This window comes from Bos taurus, chromosome 7 (assembly GCF_002263795.3).
Source record: "Bos taurus isolate L1 Dominette 01449 registration number 42190680 breed Hereford chromosome 7, ARS-UCD2.0, whole genome shotgun sequence".
Taxonomy (NCBI): domain Eukaryota; kingdom Metazoa; phylum Chordata; class Mammalia; order Artiodactyla; family Bovidae; genus Bos; species Bos taurus.
In genome coordinates this window covers 67,212,012-67,227,945 of record NC_037334.1, presented here as the reverse complement: position 1 = coordinate 67,227,945, position 15,934 = coordinate 67,212,012, and the positions used below count along the sequence as shown (strand labels likewise).

Here is a 15,934-nt window from a genome sequence, read left to right as displayed (position 1 = left end):
TCCTCTGATGCCCTCTTCTCTTTCTTCCCTCAATCTTTCCCAGCATCAGGGACTTCTCCAATGAGTCATCTGTTCTCATCAGATGACCAAAATACTGGAGCTTCAGCATCAGTTCTTCCAGTGAATATTCAGGTTCCCTTCTCCAGGGGATCTTCCCAACCTAGAAATTGAATCCAGGTCTCTCACAATGCAGGCAGATTCTTTACCATCTGACCCACCAGGAAAGCCCAATAATACTGGAGTGAGAAGCCTAGCCTTTCACCAGGGGATTTTCCCGACTCAAGAATTGAACAGAGAACAATATAGTAAGTCCACTATAAACGAACCAGTTCTGATCCAAGAGCGCATTTTAAGTCCAATGAAGTTAGCCTAGGTATCCAACTAACACAACTGGCTACATAGTACTGTAATATAATAGATTTATAATACTTTTCACACAAGTAATACATAAAAAAAAATTAAACATTTTAAATGTAAAGTATAGCACCTTGAAAAGTACAGTAGTACATACAGTACAACAGCTGGCATACAAGGGCTGGCATCAAGTGAACAAGCAAAGAAGAGTTACTGCCTGGAGAAGGGAGAAGTGGTGGGAAACGGTAGAGCTGAAGGACGGTCAGCAATAGGAGACAGAGGGCAAGCAGCAGTGTCACTCATGCCTGACATTGATGACACGGGTTCTGGTTCACTGCTGGAACCAGACATGTGTTCACATCTTTGAAAATTCGCAACTTGAAGGTTTAGGGGACTTTCAGTACAACTGCCCCAGTAACTCTAGGGGGTTATTAATGTAACACTTGGTTATCATTAAAGTAAAAATCTGCCCAAAATTATGATCATTTACAAGTTTGACCTTCTTTAAAACAAAATGTTTGTAGGGTGACCACTATCCTTCCTTGGAAACCTGAGAAAATGTTATTTCTATAGGAGCTCTGTTTCTGAAATCTTTCTGGCCAAGAATACCAGTCCAAGCAGTTTCATATCACAGAGAGAAGAGTGTAGTATTAAAAGCCTGAGGTGTGGATTCCAAGACAACTGTGTCGGGTCACAGCTCTGCCAGCTAGTAGGAAAGTTATTTAAGTGCTGAGATTCAGTTTTCTCATCAGTAAAACAGGAGCTATGAGAGGACCTAAGACACATGGTTGAGCTTTGTGCAGTGACTAGCACAGAGAAATCCTTGGCAAACACTACTATCATCATTGCTATTACTGATCCATGTCATCTCAGAGAACCTGAAAGAGTGAACTTTTTTTAAGATAGGAAAAAATATTGAAAAAATAAGCTGCAACTCACTAATTGTTTATCAGCCTATTTCTTTTCTCTCTACTATTGGCAAAGGGAAGAAGAAAACTGAAAACTGCCTACACAAGTTTTCCCAGCTGTGCTACTCATCTTCACTGGGGGTTGTCTGTTCAAGGCAGAAATAAAAACTGCAAAAATTCAGGGTTGTGTTAAGTACAAAAACCAGTACATCCTAATTTCAGAGCCCAATCTCAATTGCTGGCATTTGAAATACTTTGGAGATAGGAGTCATAATAATTTCAAAAAAGCCTTCCCCCGAGAAAGCAGCCAGACCAAGTCATTCATCTGCAATATCATAGCTGAGGGCTCAAAGCGAGCCCAGAGTTCAGGCATGTGGTAATTAGGTCTCTAAATTTACTCCACTGGCTGGGAAACCTGTCAAAGAAATTCTTATCACGGGCAGAGTTAATTATACATAAAATGACAGAAAAGACACGCTGGGAGACAAAAGGTGTCCTGGAGAGAGAGATGGCCAGAGGAAGGGCAGTGAACGGCCGTGTTTAGATTGGGTCCCTGTGAATATGGAACCCTACCAGCCTACAAGTACAAATGAGTCTAGTGGGATTGGAAAACACTGTCTTCAGTGTCCAGACAGATTTATGTTGAGTTCATTCATGGAAAGGTAAAATACACTACAAATCCAGTAACCGAGAACTTTCTACTCTTCAATTTACTTCCTCACCAGTACAAGAAGTTCTTTACATTTTTCTTTCATTTCATTCATTTGTTCAAACATCACTGACTAATATAGACATTCATCAGACAGAAAACATGACGTAGAATGACAGACAAAGCCCTCCCCTTGCACCACTGACAGTCTGAACAGAAACAGAGATCAAACAGCAAAACACAAAACAAATAGGTCTTTCTCTACTGTGATGAGTACTTCATAGGAAAAGAACGGTGCAAGGGAAGGCATATTTGGGATAAAGTGTATAATTTGAATTGTGAAGGAAAGTGGAAGGGGGTGATATTTACATTTCAGACTGGAAGCAAAATAGAAATATGTACATTAAGAACAAGCAGAGGAGTGTCCCAGGTTAGAGGGTTTTAAAATCCTTTGTTTCACTTAGGTCTCTTGTTAAAAAAAAAAAAAAAAAAATTCTTTATTTACTTGTACTGGGTCTTGGTTGCTGCATTCAGGATCTTTCGTTGCGGCATGTGGGATCTAGTTTCCTGCCCAGAAATAGAACTGGGGCCCCCTGGATTGGGAGCGCAGAGTCTTAGCCACTGGACCACCATGAAGTCCCAGTGCTCTTCTTTCTATCCTTCCTTCCTTCCAGTCAGCCAGACCCCAGAGTATTGGTTTAGAATAGCCCACATACTGTTACAAATAAAGGGAGGATATAAAAGAAGAGAAACCTTGTCTTTACTCTTGAAATTTTTTTTATCTCATTGGGGCAGCAAACCTTTTATGTATGTGAGACAAATTATAAACAGTGCCAAAGAGCATACTGGACAGACTCAAACTAAGCAGCCTGGGGCTCTGTCTCCAGGCCACCAAGCCTTCCCTGACTCTTGTCCATTCCTTACTCACACTTCATCCTCTCCCCAGTGGGTTCAGAGGCTTTTTCCAGCTGGGCTCCCTCTCCTCCATCCTCTGGACCATGAAGACAACCTCTGCCTGCTGTCACCCCTCCCTCTCTTATGAACCAGATGGAATCCTCCCAAGGTGAACAAAGATCCAGAGAGAGCCTGAGTTTGCTGTGTCCCTTTGGATTTTGTGAGTTGGACCACAAGATTTTCATACACTGCCATTCTTAACTGCTAAATTCCTGCCACTGACAATTCTTTCTCAGCTTAGAAGCCATCAGTCTCCCAGTCTGCCCAGCATGAGTTACTGATATGTTCTGAGACGATGTTTTTGTGTGTGTGTGTGTGTGTGTATTTTTTTGGATGAATTATTTTTGGAGAAGGAAATGGCAACCCACTCCAGTGTTCTTGCCTAGAGAATCCCAGGGATGGTGGAGCCTGGTGGGCTGCCATCTATGGGGTCGCACAGAGTCGGACACGACTGAAGCGACTTAACAGTATTTTTGTATACTCCCATTACATATCTTTCTTTTCAAACACAAATAAGCTCAATATTTTTAAGACGCACAAAAAAGAGTTATGAAACTAGTGATCACATTTGCAGTCCATGCACTAAGTGCCCTTTGAGAGGTGTCTTTGAAGCTGTTTAGAAATCTTCAGTAGTCCATATAAGCTTCCATCACCAGGAGTCCATGCCATGATCATATAACTCTCATCTGAGCCAGCCTTAGTAGGCACCCCAAGCACCAGTGCAGAGAACACCAGGATGGGCATTACCCAGAACACATTATTGTACTCAACTATAAACCCTCTTTTAGAATTGCCCTTGTGACCTTTCCTACAATGAATGACTGGTCCAGGCAGGAGCATCAAAGGCTCAGTTTCCTTGTCTCACTTAGGGACAATGGTAGAGAGCCAATCTAGCTTCAGAACTCCCCATGAGGTTGGCAGAGGCGTCTTTGAAACTGCATCATGTCCTAACTTCTCCATCTGCTCAATCTTTCTTTCCCTTCCATTCCACAAATATTGATCCTAACAGCCCTCATTAATTGAAGTAATACACGTTAATTTCTGTCTCAGAATCCAGTTCCTGGAGATGTAATATTCCCCAACCAGAGACTGGAGGAATAGTCATGTGGATTCATCTTAAACTTCCTGCATTTACTCAGCACAGATGTGAGCAGGTATTGTATTCCCTTAAGAAGCTTATATTGCTCCAAATCTCTATCAAATTACCAATGGTGTTTTTCACAGAACTGGAACAGAAAATGTTTTAATTTCTTTGGAGACCAAAAATACCCAAAATAGCCAAAGCAGTCTTGAGAAAGAAGAATGGGGCTGGAGGAATCAGGATGCCTGACTTTAGACTATACTACAATACCACAGTTATCTAAACAGTATGGTTCGGGCACAAAAATAGAGTTATAGAACAATAGAACAGAATAGAAAGTCCAGAAATTAGCCCATGCATCTGTGGTCAATCAATCTACAACAAAGGAGGCAAGACTATACAATAGAGAAAAGACAATCTCTTCAACAACTGGGGCTGGGAAAACTAGACAGCTACATCTAAAAGAATGAAATTAGAACATTCTATAACATCATACACAAAAATAACTCAAAATAGATTAAAGAACTAAATGTAAGACCTGATACTACAAAAACTCTTAGAGGAAGAATACTCTTTGATATAATTTGCAGTGGTATCTTTTTTTCAAATTGTCTTCTAAAATAATGGAAATAAAAACAAAAATAAACAAATGGGACCTAATTAATCTGAAAAGCTTTTGCACAGCAAAGGAAACCATAAACAATAAAAGAGACAACCCACAGAGTGGGAGAAAATATTTGTAAATGATCTGACAAGGGATTAATTTCCAAAACTCTACAATAGCTCATGTAGCTTAATTTAAAAAAAAAAAATCAAAAAATGGGTAGAAGATCTAAATAGACATTTCTCCAAAAAATACATACAGGTGGCCAAGAGGCATATGAAAAAAATACTCCATACTGCTAACTATTAGAGAAATGTAAATAAAAAATATGAAGTATTACTTCACACCAGTCAGAATGGCCATCATCAAAAAGTCTACACACAATAAAAGCTAGAGAGAGTGTGGAGAAAAGAGAACTCTTCTACACTGTTGGTGGGAATGTAAATTATTATAGCCACTATAGAGAACAGTATGGAGATTCCTTATAAAACAAACTAGAGCTACCATAGGATCCAGCAATTTAACTCCTGGGCATAAATCTGAGGAAAACCATAGTTCATAAGGATACATATACCTCAGTGTTCATTGCAGTGCTGTTTACAACAGCCAAGACATGGATGTCCATTGAGAGAGGAGTGGATAAAGAAGATACAGTACATATATTTGATGAAATATAACCCAGTCATTAAAAAGAATGAAATAATGTCATTTGCAACGTGGATAGACCTAGAGATTATTATACTAACTGAAGCAAGTCAGAGAGAGAAAGACAAACATCATATGATATTGCTTACATGCAGAATATTAAAAAATGATACAAATGAACTTATTTACAAAACAGAAACAGACTCAGAGACTTAGAAGACAAACTTATGGTTACTAAAGGGTTTTCTTTTGGTTAGGGGGAGGGATAAATTGGGAGCAATATTCACATATACACACTACCATATGTAAAATATATAACCAACAAGGAACTTCTCTATCGCACAGAGATCTCTGCTCAATATCCTGTAATAACTTATATGGGCAAAGAATTTGAATATAATAGATAGATACATACGTATAAATGAATCACTTTGCAGTACACCTGAAAGTAACACAACACTGCTAATCAACTATACTTCAATATAAAAAAAGATTATAAAAAGAAGCTGATAGCTTTACTATAGAGCTCAGTCTGGTTTTGGTTTTGTTTTTGTTTTTTCCACAAGTATACGTCAGTCCATTAGAAACTTGTCTACAGAATCTAATGCACTGGTTGTTATTCCGAAGAGTTTGATCCTTAATATCCAAGGTAGTTGCAGTGATCCAATGTGGACCATCTGTTGTTGTGTCAGTCTGTTCAGGCAAGAGAGTTAAAATCCTAGGAGAGTCTGGAATCACAAGTTTCTTGCATTCAAAAATAATGGGGCAGCATTTTCAGCCCAGCTGTGAAGTGCTGCATGACTAAGAAAATACAAGTCCCCTAGGAGACACACTGTGCTACATGATAATGAAATCAGGATGAGGCCAGCTTTATGATCTGTTTGGTCATCTGAGAGGCCAGTTTTTTGTTGTTGTTGTTTTTAAACCAAGCTTTAAATAGAAATTTCTTCATTGTAAATACTCTTTTAAAGGCAGCTTTTCTGCTCATCACTTTCCATCTTCTTTTTTTTAAAGTCTAACTTCCCCCCAAAACACTCTCTCCGAAGGAACAGTTCTGCTCCTGAATAATAATTTTGTAAAAGTAACATGAAATGCTTGCATTTATAGGGTGGAGGACTGACAATATATACCGTTTTGGATGTGTGCTAAGTCGCTTCGGTTGTGTCCAACTCTTTGCAACCCTATGGACTGTAGCCCACCAGGCTCTTCTGTCCATGGGATTCTCCAGGCAAGAATACTCCAGTGAGTTGCCATGCCCTCCTCCAGGAGATCTTCCTGACCCAGGGATCAAACCTGCGTCTTCTACAATTTATTCATTGGCAGCAGGGTTCTTTACAAGTAGCTCCACCTGGGAAGCCCAGGTATATTTTTTAGAGCTTAATTAAGACGATATCACCATAAAAGTTCTGGGTTGATCTTTATACTTGGTGAGGGCTGAGTCTGGACAAGGGAAGCAAAATCAACATGAATTTTTATCATGTAAGAGTTGAAGTAGAAGCCATTATGTACTACAGTTGGTTAGCACATTTCATTGGTGTAATAATGACATCACCCTCCTTGTTAAGGGAATCTAGTGACACAGTCGCCATGTTTGAAGACGGACACCATGACCGGTGCTGCCACTAAATCAAAAGTTTGTAATTGGTCAAGGATTTTTAAAACTGTTTGTGTTTTCCTCCAGTGTTCCATCCCACCTCCACTCTTATTTACTATTTTGATGCAGATATTTGGGCTCTGGTCCATCTGAACGTACTGATTCAGAACTGCTTTCTAGATATGCGCTGGACTCTGCATTTTTCAGAAGCCAAATGTGATTCTTATACATAATAGTATGTTGGAACTAATCCTTTGACAAATGAAATCATAAATGGAACCCCCAAACACAAATGTACTATGCCACATGTTGGTCTTTTCATAGATGTATGCATTCCAATCACTTGTATGTGACTGGCCCTCCCCCAGCCATGAAAACATCCACCATGACCTTCAGTTCTTCACTCTTTACTTCCTGGTTTCCTAGCCTGCTGGCCTCCAAACCTTGACTTGTGATAGTAAGCTGATATTTCTCTTTCTTTTTGGTGGCCACTCTGGACAAGCTTTTCACCCTTCAGATCCATGCACCACATCACAGGGAAGAGACAAACTGGGGTCACAGGCAGTGGACTAGCGGAGTTGTCTTCCTGTCCACTTACCACATCAATAGAGAAAAACAAATTCATTCATCCACTCATTCATTTAATCCTTCGTTTATTCAATATACATTTATTATGGGAATCCCTGGTGACTCAGTGGTAAAGAATCTGCCTGCAGTGCAGGGGGTTGTCTGCAACACAGGAGCTGCTGCTGCTGCTGCTAAGTCACTTCAATCATGTCCAATTCTGTTAGACCCCATAGACAGCAGCCCACCAGGCTCCCTCTGTCCATGGGATTGTCCAGGCAAGAGTACTGGAGTGGGTTGCCATTGCCTTCTCCGGCAATACAGGAGACACTCATTCAATTCCTGGGTCGGGGAGATCCCCTGGAGAAGGAAATGGCAACCCATTCCAGTAGTCTTGCCTGGGAAATCCCATGGGCAGAGGAGCCTGGCAGGGTACAATCCATGGGGTCACAAAGAGTTGGACATGACTGAGCGACTAAACCACCACTACCCACCAAGCACTTTCTACACCCTGAAGATACGTTCATAGAGAAAACAGGCTTGGGACCCATGTTATGGTGTTTGTTTTCCAGCAAGCTTTAATTAGTTACTTTTTCAATTAAACTTGTGAATATTATAGAGAAAAAAGTGCTTAGTGAAATAAGTCAGAGCAAGACAAATACTAGATGACAGCACTTATATGTGAAATCTAAAAACTAATATAAATGAATATATATGCAAAAGAGAAACAGACTCACAGATTAAAAAAAAACAAACTCATGGTTACCAAAGGGGAAAGAAAAGTGGGGAGGGACATACCTCAGGTGTGAAAGTGCTTAGCCAAGTGGCTGGAAACCCAAGGGAAGATGGACAAGAAAGGAGCCTGATATCCTAGATCATGCCTGATCTTTACACTAAAGATTTTCTTCATATTTTAACAACCATGTGAAGCCCGGGGAAGGGGAATTAGGGGATGCAATCTGCATGTCAAGCACTCTGCTCAGATCTAGAAGATGAATAGGAGAGACAGCAGGGAGAGCTGTCAAAAGGCTATGGCATGTGGAAGATGACTGTAACTGAGAGGAGAAGAGCAGCAGGCAGTGGAGGTGAAGAGAAGTGGGCAGTTTGGGGATTTAGGAAAGATTGGTGATTGATGAAAACAGGGGATGAGGAAGAAGGTGGTGTCAAGGATTATACCCAGTGATGGACACATTGCTCCTCCCTTGTGAACCCCTCATTCATGGACTCTCCTCCGGGATGGAGGTGGAGGAGCAGATGACAGACACTAAGAGAACAGATTTCAAGTGATTTATGCTCCACCTGCCCCTCAAAGCCTTCATCTACAACATAAAGAAAAGAAGAGTATTTCCTGCATAGGATCATGGGGTAGAATAAATGACTTAATACACACCAGCTACTGAGAACAGTGTCTGGCGCCCCATTGCTCCTGTCACTATTACTTCTTCCTGCACTGGCTCCTGTGGGAGAAGTAACAAGGTGTGGGAGTTGAGAGTGTGGGCTCTGGAAGCAGTTACACCTAACTCTGAATCCCAGATCTGGCATTTCAGCTACTATTTACTATTTAGCCACTATACCATTTCAGCTCTATTTTCATTGTAATTAATTTTTTTAAAGTTAAGATTTCTCTTTAGCTCTACATTTTTTTCCAAATATAAGCTATTTCAAATGTCCAAAAATATGAAAAATGATGAATCAGGCATTCCATACACACTCCCAGATTTAACAAATGTTTACACTGTGCTTCACACCTACTTTTAAAGATGTAAAATGGTGCAAGACTTTATTAAAGAATTCTCTCCATGATTTCCATTTATTTCCTTTACAGAAGTAACTGTTATTCTGAAATTAGTGTGTCTCTCTCTGCTACCGGCTTCCCTAATAGCTCAGTTGGTAAAGAATCAACCTGCAATGCAGGAGACCCCAGTTCAATTCCTGGGTCGGGAGGATCCACTGGAGAAGGGATAGACTAATCCACTCCAGTATTCTTGGAATTCCCTTGTGGCTCAGCTGGTAAAGCATCTGCTGCTACAGGTTTTTAAAAATACTTTTATTACATATTAGTTCAATTCAGTTGCTCAGTCATGTCTGACTCTTTGTGACCCCATGCCAGCCTCCCTGTCCATCACCAACTCCCAAAGTCCACCCAAACTCAAGTCCATCGAGTCGGCGATGCCATCCAGCCATCTCATCCTCTGTGGTTCCCTTCTCCTCCTGCCCCCAATCCCTCCCAGCATCAGGGTCTTTTCCAATGAGTCAACTCTTCGCATGAGGTGCACAAAGTATTGGAGTTTCAGCTTCAGCTACAGTCCTTCCAATGAACACCCAGGACTGGTCTCCTTCAGGATGGACTGGTTGGAACTCCTTGCAGTCCAAGGGAATTGCAAGAGTCTTCCCCAGCACCACAGTTCAAAGGCATCAATTCTTTAGCGCTCAGCTTTCTTCACAGTCCAACTCTCACATCCATACATGACCACTGGAAAAACCATAGCCTTGACTAGATGGACCTTTGTTGGCAAAGTAATGTCTCTGCTTTTGAATATGCTATCGAGGTTGGGCATAACTTTCCCTCCAAGGAGTAAGCTTCTTTTAATTTCATGGCTGCAAACACCATCTGCAGTGATTTTGGAGCCCCCAAAAATAAAGTCTGACACTGTTTCCACTGTTTCCCCATCTATTTCCCATGAAGTGATGGGACCAGATGCCATGATCTTAGTTTTCTGAATGTTGAGCTTTAAGCCAACTTTTTCACTCTCCTCTTTCACTTTCATCAAGAGGTTCTTTAGTTCCTCTTTACTTTCTGCCATAAGGGTGGTGTCATCTGCATATCTGAGGTTATTGATATTTCTCCCGGCAATCTTCATTCCAGCTTGTGCTTCTTCCAGCCCAGAGTTTCTCATGATGTACTCTGTATAAGTTAAATAAGCAGGGTGACAAGATACAGCCTTTACGTACTCCTTTTCCTATTTGGAACCAGTCTGTTGTTCCATGTCCAGTTCTAACTGTTGCTTCCTGACCTACATACAAATTTCTCAAGAGGCAGGTCAGGTGGTCTGGTATTCCCATCTCTTTCAGAATTTTCCACAGTTTATAGTGATCCACACAGTCAAAGGCTTTGACATAGTCAATAAAGCAGAAATAGATGTTTTTCTGGAACTTTCTTGCTTTTTCAATGATCCAGTGGGTGTTGGCAATTTGATCTCTGGTTCCTCTGCCTTTTCTAGAACCAGCTTGAACATCGGGAAGTTCATGGTTCACATATTGCTGAAGCTTGGCTTGGAGAATTTTAAGCATTATTTTACTAGCATGGGAGATGAATGCAATTGTGCGGTAGTTTGAGCATTCTTTGGCATTGCCTTTCTTTGGGATTGGAATGAAAACTGACCTTTTCCAGTCCTATGGCCACTGCTGAGTTTTCCAAATTTGCTGGCATATTGAGTGCAGCACTTTCACAGCATCATCTTTCAGGATTTGGAATAGCTTTGTTCCTCCACTAGCTTTGTTCGTAGTGATACTTTCTAAGGCCCACTTGACTTCACATTCCAGGATGTCTGGCTCTAGGTGAGTGATATTTTTGCATATATATATATATATCTCTCTCTCTCTCATAAAAGTAGTACTGTTTTGTATGCTTAAAATTTTCATATAAATAGTATCATATTTAAAGGAGGTAGAATTTTTCTCAGGAAGAAAGAATGGTGTTAACATTTGAAAATCTATTGCTAGAATTTATCACATAAATAGATTAATAAGGAATTAACATAATTTTCTGAATATACTATAAGCATTTGCTAAATACTCATTACTTATTCATGATAAAATGCTCTTCAAATTGCTAATGCATCACACAACACCAAAATTTCTTAACTGGGGTATTATTAATATTTTGTTTCAGGAAATTCTTTGCTGTGGGGGCTAGATATATATTATACAATGTGTAGCCTGAAAGAGTCTCTTATTCATGATAATCAAAACTGTCTCCAGACATTGCCAAATGTCCCTAGTGACAAAATAGCACTTGGTTGCGAAGCACTGTTAGGCAATTTTTTAATCCCTATGAGATTCAGTTTTCTCACTTACAAAATGGAGAATATAATAGGACCAATGCTACAGCAAACCTGTGCAATAAAATGACATACTTACAATGTGTGCTGGCAGTTTCAATAAGCCCTCAATAAATGTATTTGCTTGATGGTGGTCACGGTGATCATGATGATGGTGCTGCTGATGATACTGATGCTGATATGGGCAGGACAATACTGTTGAAAGACACACAAGCATGTTTGTGGTTTTGTTCTAAGGTTTTCCTCTTCACTCATCAGCGAGGCCCTCTGTAGTCATTTCCTTAGGGGGGATGATGCAGAAGAGTCAATTTCCCGCTTCAGGAAATGTGTGGTCTCACTGACAAGTAGCAATGGTTTTGGGAACGATGTGCTGAATAAAGTGGAAAATTTTCTACCCTGGTATAAAATCCTGGGATGAGGGGAAAAGGAGGAATCAGGATGCTACTAGGAGGATTAGGGGACAGAGTGGCCTCTGATAGGAGGATCAAACCTGGAGGAGCTGCCAAAGGGACACAGGCCACCTCAAGAGGCCTCCCATCTTCTGTGAACCCATGAGGGTCCGCTGTTTATCTTCCACATCCCTGGGAAACAAGCAAGCTCCAACATCCCATCTACTGGGTTTACATGAATAGTGCTTATCATCTCACTGAGGCTGCCAATAGCTGGCCTTGCAGCCTATGTCCAGGAGGGAACTCCATACGTACTGCCAGCACACTGCTCCCCTGAAACCAAGCAGGACCCTATGGGGCCCTCCTAAGCACAAGAACATTTCTGTGTCCCCCATTCCTTGTTTGTAGGAAAAAAGGTTCAGCCTCCTACACCTTCCATGAGTCCCAAAGGGCCAATTCAAACAGTGACTAGCTGGGGGGTGAGGGAATACAGAAAGAAACAAGAGTGTAGTGATGGGGGACCCTGTTGTGGCTCTCCCTTGAGAGAGGTGCATACGTATCTCTGAGTTCCTCTACAGGAACTAATGCCCCCACCCAGGTGGAGGACGGTAACTTCAGGCTGAGCACAAGCAGCCCCCAGATGGGTTAGAACCATGAGACTGATGACTGAGATTCCTGGAACATCACCTTATTAAATCCTCCCCACCAGTCAATCAGATAAAGGTCGTGTACCCTGCAGCCCTACCCTCAAACATTGCCTATAAAAATTCTTCCTAGAAAACCATCAACAGGTCTTTTGAACAGGACAAACCCTATTCTCTTGCTTGGCTCTGCAATAAAATCTTTCTCTGCTCCAAACTATGACATTTCAGTCTGTCTGGCACACGAACTGGGTTCAACAGCACACTCGGTGATGCTATCTGTCCAGAGTGAACTGTACCTATCCGTGCCCTGGACGCTGATGGACACCTAGTGCATCAGGACCTGTGGGAACAGCTCTCCTGGACATCTAGATGGCCCTTGACAGTCTGGAGAAAGAGGATGTCTGGATGAGAAAGTCACCTTGCACCCATTCCTCGCCCTTACATGGACACAAAGGAAACACCCCAAAACCCCCAGTGCTGCATTACAAGTTTGTAGTTGTTGCTTTTTATCATGGTGACTAATGTTTGTTGCTGGACAAGTAACAAAACTTGCCTGAGTCTCAATTTCCTCTACTATACACGAGGCTGAAATCACTCAGCTCTAAAATTTTATGGTTTCTCTCTCTCTCCACTTTCCCACAGATTAACTGTTCTTCATAAATATGTAGTAACGGCTGAGAAATATTCAGATGTCATCAGTTTTAAGTCACGAAAGATTGAGATGTAAAAAATAATATAAAAATGAAAAGTTGGGCTACTTTAACAGACAGCATGAATTGACTGCCAGGGAGAACTTGCTTATAAAATGCCAAATTAATGGCAGTTTTACTCAGTTTTTATTCACTTCCCTCATTTTCATCTGCTACGATTTTTAAATAGTACTTGCACCTGAGGCCAGAGTGTACTGACGTTAAAACAGATTGCCCAGACTTTAGAACCAACAGTGAAATGAATGTCAGAAATGATAAAATCAGTGATCTTTAGGTAATGGCAGTTGTAGGCACTACCCCTAGTTTACAGAAGGAAACTAAGGCTTTGAAAAGTTAGACAACTTGTCTCACATAATTATTAAATGGAGAAGTCAGAATTCAAGGCCAGGCCTACAAGACTATAAACTCCATGCTCATAATCAGAGACTACTCAGGTACAGATTCTATACATTTTATTCCATGCATCATTTATATTCATCTTGCCTCACTAACTTGCAGATTTAGCTGAATGGCCAAATATCAGAGCCAATCTTCCACCTTTCTTTCTTTCTTCTTTCACCTGACTCATTTACTCAGATCCCCTTCATTTGGAAAACCCATAATTTACAGGTTTGGGTTGAGGTACAGTGTCATCCACTAGAGAAATCATTTAGGGAAAACAAAAGCATGAAACTTTCTAAGAATTTTCTAAGTTACTCCTGAGGTTTTGCAAGTAGGCCACTGACTCTCAGCTTTTTAGACTAGAGCTAAATTCAAAAGGGACTATATTAAAAAAATGAGTCATTCATCTTTCAGAACTAATTTTAAGTGGTTAGAGAATGAGAAAGTTTGTGTAAATATGCTATGGTTATTAAATTCTGGTTTGGTCTACACTGAAAATGGATGTAGGTAAATATCAGCCATAGAATGGTAATTACTCAAGTTTGTGAACTCCCATATTGCTGAAGCCCCACCCGAGTGGATTTCCAACTTAAACTACTATATAATGAGACTGTTTCTGATTTTTCTTTTCATAGCAATAAGACCATACACTAAGAAAGAAAAAGATGGATACATTTGAATAGATAAAACAGTTTAAACTGGCATGGCAAAAGACACTATGAAAATAAAGTGAAAGTCGCTCAGTTGTGTCCAACTCTTTGCAACATCATGGACTGTAAAGTCCATGGAATTCTCTAGGCCATGATACAAGAGTGGGTGACCTTTCCCTTTTCCAGGGGATCTTCCCAACCCAGGGATCAAACCCAGGTCTCCCACATTGCAGGTGAGTTCTTTACCAGCTGAGCCACCAGGGAAACCCAAAAGATACTATAAACACAGCTAAAAGACAAATGAGGGGCAAAAGATTGACAATGTAGGTAATATACCTATGGTAAATATTTGCACTATCTAAAGAATTTCATCATCAAACAAAACAATCTAATTGAAAAAGGACACAAAAATATAATGACAAAAGTGTCAATGACCAATAATCCTTTGAAAAGATAATTGAGATCACCATTAATTAAGGAAATGAAAAATAAGATAGATACGTAATTGCTTTATCTTTCAGATTAACAATGACAAAGTGCATAATACCTAGCGTTGGTAAGAGAAGAGCAATAGACACTCTTATACTACTGATGGAGGGTAATTCTGTAATATCTATAAAATTTTAAGTACAACTACTTTCGACAAATCAGCATCACTTCTGGGTAATTTTCCTATGAAAACACTAGCTGCTGCTGCTGCTAAGTCACTTCAGTCGTGTCCGACTCTGTGCGACCCCAAAAACAACAGCCTACCAGGCCCCCCAGTCCCTGGGATTCTCCAGGCAAGAACACTGGAGTGGGTTGCCATTTCCTTCTCCAATGCATGAAAGTGAAAAGTGAAAGGGAAGTCGCTCAGTCATGTCCGACTCTTCGCAACCCCATGGACTGCAGCCTACCAGGCTCCTCCGTCCATGAGATTTTCCAGGCAAGAGTACTGGAGTGGGGTGCCATAGACACTTGCTTAAAGGTACATATATATGTTCAATAATGGTTAATAAAATTTTTAGGAAAAATCTATATTACAATTATTAGGGAAGTGAATGTAAGAATCATAAACCATCCTTAAATAAACTACTATGTTAGGTATATGTGGATACACTGGTAGGGAAAGAGCTTAATATATTTTCATAATAAAGTTTAGGCAACAAAAGTTGTAAAGCACTATTATATTCCATTTGTAGTGATATCAATAATAGTTATTATCATTAACAACTGCAAATGGTTACTGAAAAATGTCTGTAAGGATATAAATTAATCTGCAAATAGTATTTATCTTTTAGACCTGTGACTAAGGTTGTATTCTGTAAACATCTGTATTGTTTGTCCCTTTGATAATAAGCATGGATTGTTCTTTTCTTCAATTAGAAAATTGCTGGAAAATAGTTTTTAAGCAGTTAATCATTTAATCATTTCACTTTGAAAGGCTTCTAGAATATCCTAAAGCAAGTGAATAGATATATTCTAGGAATGATCATTCTGTATCTCACCAATGATAGTTCAGAATTCAGGGCAAGCATCTGAAGGGGAGTAATTGAATCTATGTTAACAGAGTAGGGTGTTGTTTTTTTGGGGGGGTAAGATTGAGGAACACATGATGAGAAAATATTTCAGCTTATTTTAATATGTTAGATCATTTAGTTTCTTCTAGGTATTAGTTTAGCCATGTAAGATGGCAATAATTATCCCTACATTACTTTCTTCGTTAGCTGTGCAAAGACAATGAATAACTCCATACAGGTAAAAACA

The 15,934-nt window shown here is 40.2% G+C and overlaps 1 protein-coding gene across 6 annotated transcripts in view; it reads right to left on the bottom strand.

Moving 5' to 3' along the window:
- SGCD (sarcoglycan delta) overlaps positions 1–15,934 on the bottom strand; it is a 1,117,349-nt gene that overhangs the window by 796,906 nt on the left and 304,509 nt on the right. For 4 of the 6 annotated variants that reach the window (XM_059888161.1, XM_059888159.1, XM_059888160.1 and 1 more), the window contains exon 2: positions 11,494–11,609. The exons of 1 other annotated variant lie outside the window; for it this stretch is intronic. The gene's annotated coding sequence lies outside the window, so the exon portion shown is untranslated. Of the gene's footprint in view, positions 1–11,493; positions 11,689–15,934 lie in introns of those variants that run through there. One more of the 6 variants, XM_059888162.1, reaches the window with a different exon arrangement.